At 34.0% G+C, this 6,395-nt stretch overlaps 1 pseudogene; it reads right to left on the bottom strand.

Annotated features, from left to right (window-relative positions):
• Nucleotides 1-2,371: 2,371 nt before the first annotated feature.
• LOC120176758 lies at nt 2,372-4,351 on the bottom strand (annotated as a pseudogene).
• Nucleotides 4,352-6,395: the final 2,044 nt, after the last annotated feature.

Genomic DNA, 6,395 nt, shown 5'->3' with positions numbered 1-6,395 from the left:
ATTCCCCCCCACTGTTCAACGGTCGAATATTTGAATTTTACACTTAGGGAACCGATTCCCCATGAGGGGGTACCGATTCCCCCCACGCTCCAAGCAGAAATATTAATTGTTTTCACACTTAAATAGCTCCAATAACTTCATTAATGATCCCCAACGTTCAGAAGTGATTCAAGGTGTATTTAAGCAAGCTTAGAAGCCATTGATCAAGAACAAGAAACATCAAGCAACTAGAATCAAGAGAAAATCAAAGAGAAAGCATCAAACCTCAAGTTTGAGCATTTCAAGCCTATTTTTCATTCAATATTCATTTTGCTTTCAAGAACACTTATTGTGCTCAATTGTATTCATTCTTGAGTGTTCTTTTCTTTGTTTTAGAATTGTGTAAACAATCTACCTTGTGAGGATTTCCTTATAAGTTTGTAAATTTGTATTGTTCTCTTTGGGAAAGAGTGTTCTCAAGAATTTGGGGTATAATTTCTGAGGGTTTGTAAGGTTACTCTTTGTCCTCAAAAGAAAGACAAAATAGTGAATTTGTGGAAAATTCTTAGTGTGGATAACTAAGGTAGTGGACGTAGACTTTGGTTGAGAAAGTCGAACCACTCTAAATCGTTGTGCAATTACTTTCAATTTTCTGCAAAAGCTTCCACCAAAATATTTATTGCCAATTCACCCCCTCTTGGCCGATTTCATCGATCGATTAACTCAACAAATGGGTAAGCCACTCGCATTCTGCACGTGAGGTTAACGATTTGTTTGAAGAACTGAGACAAAAGAATCAAGAAAGCTACAACTATATTGCTAAAATCCCGAGGGAGAAATGGCTTCTGTCATTTTATGTGGGTAGACGATATGATCACATGACAACGGACTTGGCTGAGGCAATCAATTCATCACTGAAGGGAGTGCGGCATTTGCTTATCACTTCCGTTGTCAAAGTGATATATTATCGTTTGACAACCATATTTGCAACCTTGGAAAGGCAATGAGATGAGTGGATTGCAGGCGGTCGCATAATCCACCCAAACCTCCATAAAAAATTGCAAGCCTTTATACAACACTCAAACGTGATGAATAAGACATGAATTTCTGGCAAACAAAATCAATTATGTGTTTCGAAATATTCCAAGCCATTTGAAGGAATACAACACAACGCATACATCGTCAATCTACGTGACAGAACATGCGACTACGGAGTATTCCAAACATTTAAATATTCATGTCCTCATGTAATGGCCGCTTGTTCTTCTGTAAAGATTGACTACGTGCAATTTATTGATTGCGTGTACTTACTGGAAACTGTATCCAATGTGTATTAGTACGAGTTTCCTCCGATTGATAACGAATGGGATCCAGATGTAATTGATGATGAACCTACAATATGTCCAGATTTTTCTCTACAACGCCAAAAAAGGGTCAACAACACTCAACGAGGATTTATTGTGACAAACATTTGGTCGACCATCGAGAAAGAACCGGAAAATCGAAGCATTGTAGTATTTGTATGAATCCTGGACACTCGAAGAACAAATGTCTTGATCAATCACACTCTAATCTCGATTAGTTTGTTTAAATCTTCTTCGTGCAAAAATCAAGCTTTAGAACGATTTTCAACGCAATTTTTTCACCGATTACAATGTCTCATGTGTACCGATATTACTCTCAATCAAAAAAAAACAGTTACAATAATACACATGCTCTTAGAAATTGTGCAATTTTTCAGATTAACTACCAGAAAAAACCCCTCGAACATGCCTACCTAACCATTTTGTCATTTCCTTCATGAATAAAATAAGCTTTGGAACCAATTTCAACCCTGTTTTAACCTGCTTACGATATCTTGCATGTCTCTATATTGGTCTCAATTGAAAGAAAAATTTGAATAATACGCCTATAATCTTTTAACTATCCAAAATTTTGAGATTAAATACATGAACATGCCTATCAACACATGTGATTTGTGTTGTAAAATTCGAAAAGACCTCGCATGTTGGAAAACATGAGATATCTTAAATACTACTCGCGATAAATTTCTCATGACAGTTCATTTTCTCGGGAACCTCGCTTTACGCAAAACACAAGATATTAAATACCAATATTAAATTACGTACTTCGAAAAGGTCGTCCACGGCAGACGTTCCTCTCACCATGTGAAATGTTAGAGATGTTCTCGCGCTGAATATGACGCGAGATAATCCTACGTGAGCTATTTGAGGGGCATTTTTCTAGTTATTGTTCAAAAAAATAATTAATGGGTTTTTTTTAATATAATATTACCGATAAATTGGCTATCACAGACATTACATTGCCATTCTAAAAGCTTCGAAAACAAGCCCATGTCAATTTAACTCAAAATGGTAAATAAAATCATAAATCCAATAAGAAGTTCATAGTTCATATTACATCAACTAAATTTTTTCCTTTTAAAAACACTAATTACAAACTAATGGTCAGATTAGACGGAGAGTTAGGATCTAAAGAAGGATTCCTTAGAAGTACCAACTATAAACCAAAAATTAAACACGGCTGATCCAACAAATGTAGAACCTGCTGTAAAAAACAGAACAAAAATCAAAGGAAACCAGGCTCAAACAAGCCTTAAAATTCCATATCAACTGCATTCCTAAACTACTGCAATTGTTCAACTGCTAAACCCAACCAAGGCTTGCTGTTTCTGGGCTTCGGTTGCGATCCGACCGCTGAGTTACTTGGCTGGTATGGGCCCTTTGAGGTGATCCTGCAAAACCAAACATATGAATATTAACGTCAATTAATCAACTCTAAGACTCGGAATTGTATAAATTACATCTCTAGATTGTTACCTATCCTTTCTCTTCTCGAGGAATCGATGAAGGGAAGCCCTTCTAGCAATCGGTAGATCTGCAATAGGAAAACTAATAAGAAATGATGTAATGCAGAGCAGAATTCCACCTTCAGTGACTACTCGATTATCAAAAACTGAAGCAGAGAGAATATGGAATACCTCCAGCAACGGGTCGCTGCTGAGCAGGTTGAACGGTTTCTTGACTTTTTACATTGTTCCTGTGATTAGGAACAACATTTGAGGTCGGAAGAACTCCGATGCCGGATTCCTTCGGGCTTCCAGACAAGCTAGAAGTAATGTTTGTTTCGGGATTCAAGTTAGAGTTGTTTCCGGAACTGCACTTGGTAGCCAAAAGCATGATTTCCTTTGCTTTCTCCGCTGGTAAATCATTGAACACCATCACTTGTCCACCGTAAAAGATAGTCATCGGTGCAGTTCGAGGCTCCATTGCATCACACTTGTTCCAGCTATTAACGATAGGATCGACCCTTTTCGGAGCATTGTCCGGCAGGGAAAAACCAGCTTGTTGGGGGAACAAATCCATGGATTTCAAGCTCCTCGGACCTCCAACATTCCCACTGGTCACCTGATCCATAGGGAACAAACTCATGGTCGGACGGACAACCTCCGGTGCCCCTGCAACATATCCATATCCATAAATAACTCGTCGATGCATCATACTGTTTTTCAAATCAATACCCTATAAAGTTCAAAGATTCATGTTTCAAGAACCACACAGCTAGAGCCATATATAAAGAAACATCCTATGATTCTGTTGGGATCTGAACAGGATTTTGTGCTAAAAAACATGTATACATGATTTAAATCCTTATCATTACTCTGAAACCTTGAGATCACGCACATGGTTTAATGCCTATCAAAGCTAAGTGTTTTTGGGGGAGACCGAGAGATTAAAGGACATGTTTTTTGACTGTTTAAGCCATTGTAAATATGAAAATGTCAATATACAAATCTGATTTTGTGGATCTGGAAATTAAAGAAAAACATAATTTTGATGCTAAATTCAATTAAACCTCCTCAAAATATGAACTTCAAAACGGGTAATTCATTTAAAAAGAAGAAGAGGAAAATGAACTAAGCATAATTTTAAAGAATCGAAATTATAATTCAACGATTCCTCCTCGACCCAAAAACTCAAAAAAGGAGAGAGAGAGAGAGAGAGAGAGAGAGAGTCATAAGAAATAGAAGAAGTTACCATTAGTTTCAACGTTGATGTCATTCCCAAAGTTAGATCCCCAAAGCTACCTTTCTCCTTCAAGTACCAACTCAACAAGCTACAAATTTGAGAGAAGCTTGCCTTCTCCGGCGCCGTTTTCTGACCCAAGTCCGGTGAAACCGACATTATTGAGGCAAAACACAAAAAATTAACGAAACCGAACTACTTGCCCCCACTTTTTTTCTGGGTTTTCAGAGAATAGTTAGAAAAACAAAATCTTTGAACTTGCAACAACGTTTGCCATGCTTAATAAGAAAGAGGAAGAGAAGAACTGTGTCGAAAAGCTGATTTTAAAAGCACGAGGAATAAATGGGGCTTTTCTTAAGCTTGATTTTGTGCTACTTTCCAGAGACTTCTCTCAATATTTTGTTGTCTCCTCTGATTTGGATTTCAAACATGATTATTATTATTATTAGTTTATTGCTTCGGTATTTTCGTCAACGTCCATGTATTTCAGATATGGATGGGCATAGATCGGGTTTCAGTCAGACTTTATTTCAAAATTTTATATTATAAATTCGATCTAAAATTATATATATTTTATTTTATTCGAATCTAATCTAATTTTTAAGATAAAAATTAAATCTGATTTGATTTGGCCTGAAATAATAAAAAATATATTATTTTTATTCAATTAAAATAGTGATTTAATTTAAAATAATAATATATAGAAGAGTATTATTGTAATTATTTTTAAATATATAAGATAAAATTATATTTTTTTCGATTCGGGCCAAGTCAATATTTTTCACCCTAAACCCGAATCTACCTTGACCCGAATATCACCTTTAAAAAAATTTAACCCGACCCGACTCAAATCCAATTTAAAAAAATCCGAACTGATTGAATCAAATTATATCGGATCGAAACTCGTCGGGCGATTTAATGTCCCTTCCTACTTTCAGTTCATGTGCCCTTTTAAAATTCGATATTTTAAGATAACTTTAATACTTGCTATGAATTTACTTGTTTGTCCCTCGTAGATAGGCATAATTATTTTTTTATTATAATATTTAATTTTGTCCATATATTTGACCTACTTAAAAATTTTAATAACTTTTACTATCATTTTTCTAAATAGTGTAAGGTGGTTAAACTCGCCAAATAATTAAAATAGAAAGTATTGTTAATGTAAGATAAGAATAACACTTTATTTAACTATTAAAATTATTTTATAAAACTTAAAATTACATCATTTATATTAAAATTATACACATCAAGGCCCCAGTCCTTCATTAACGTCCACCATTAATATAAATAAGAAATTATTTGATTTTCAGCAGGTACATGAACTTGATGGATATTGTATCGAATGTTTCAGCACTTTTTAAATAATACTGTATATATTAAAAGTAGAAGGTGTAGTTAATATTTGATCTAATATAAGAGATTATTAAATTATATTCAAATGATTAATTTAATAATTAAAATTTTAAAATTGAAAAAATAATTATTAAAATTTTAAATTAATATAAAAACAATTATTATGAAATTTATTAAATTATTTTGATATAATCATTAAACTTATTAATCTTTTGTATTTTTAACATTCATTGCTATGCTCTCGGGTTTTTCTTATTTTGTTATAAACATTTTTTATAATTTTACAAGATAAATGATACTACTATTTAACAATTTTAAATGAATTTTTTTTGGTACATAGGACAAAACGACAACGTTTTGTTTATCATCTTAATAGTTCTATCCCATGGATATCAGCTCGCAAAAGATTAAGCAGTTCATTTGGTGGCTCCTCAACCCAGAACGTCCCTTCGGTTCGTATGGAAGTTAGGTGTGTCGTCCGATCGATGCATCGATTTCCTTTCCTCCAGGTATGTTGAACTTAACTCATCCTTCTTTTACCATTTTTTGATAGTCGCTAATAAGAATTTCATTTTGCATGTTGGTCGATCCACCTCTCTGTATCGCTTCGACTACCCCTCGAGCATCATCTTCGACTACTAAGTTCGTCACTCCCAAGACTTTCGCAAGGTTTAATCCTTCTCTTACCATGGCAATCTTGTTTTGCCGAGATTTACCATAAACCCTTGTACCCATTTTCCATTTTCATCTCTTATCAAACCACTAGTGGTACTTTTAAATGAATTTTATCAATTATATTTAAGGTTTAATTTTATTTATGTCCATTGACATATTATATCTTATATATTTTTATAAACATTTTAATTTTTCAAAATTTCATTCCGTAAGTAAACTAATGTGAATTCTTCGACTTAAAAAACACGTGCCTTGTGAATACATGAATCTCGTTTGCGCAATGGTTAAGACAAATCGTGGAGTTTAATATTGTATAAATAAATTAAAAATATTTAATAT

Source organism: Hibiscus syriacus, unplaced genomic scaffold (assembly GCF_006381635.1).
Source record: "Hibiscus syriacus cultivar Baekdansim isolate YM2019G1 unplaced genomic scaffold, ASM638163v2 tig00112253_pilon, whole genome shotgun sequence".
NCBI lineage: Eukaryota > Viridiplantae > Streptophyta > Magnoliopsida > Malvales > Malvaceae > Hibiscus > Hibiscus syriacus.
The sequence above is the reverse complement of the archived record's forward strand: the minus strand, read 5'-3'. Positions and strand labels throughout refer to the sequence as shown.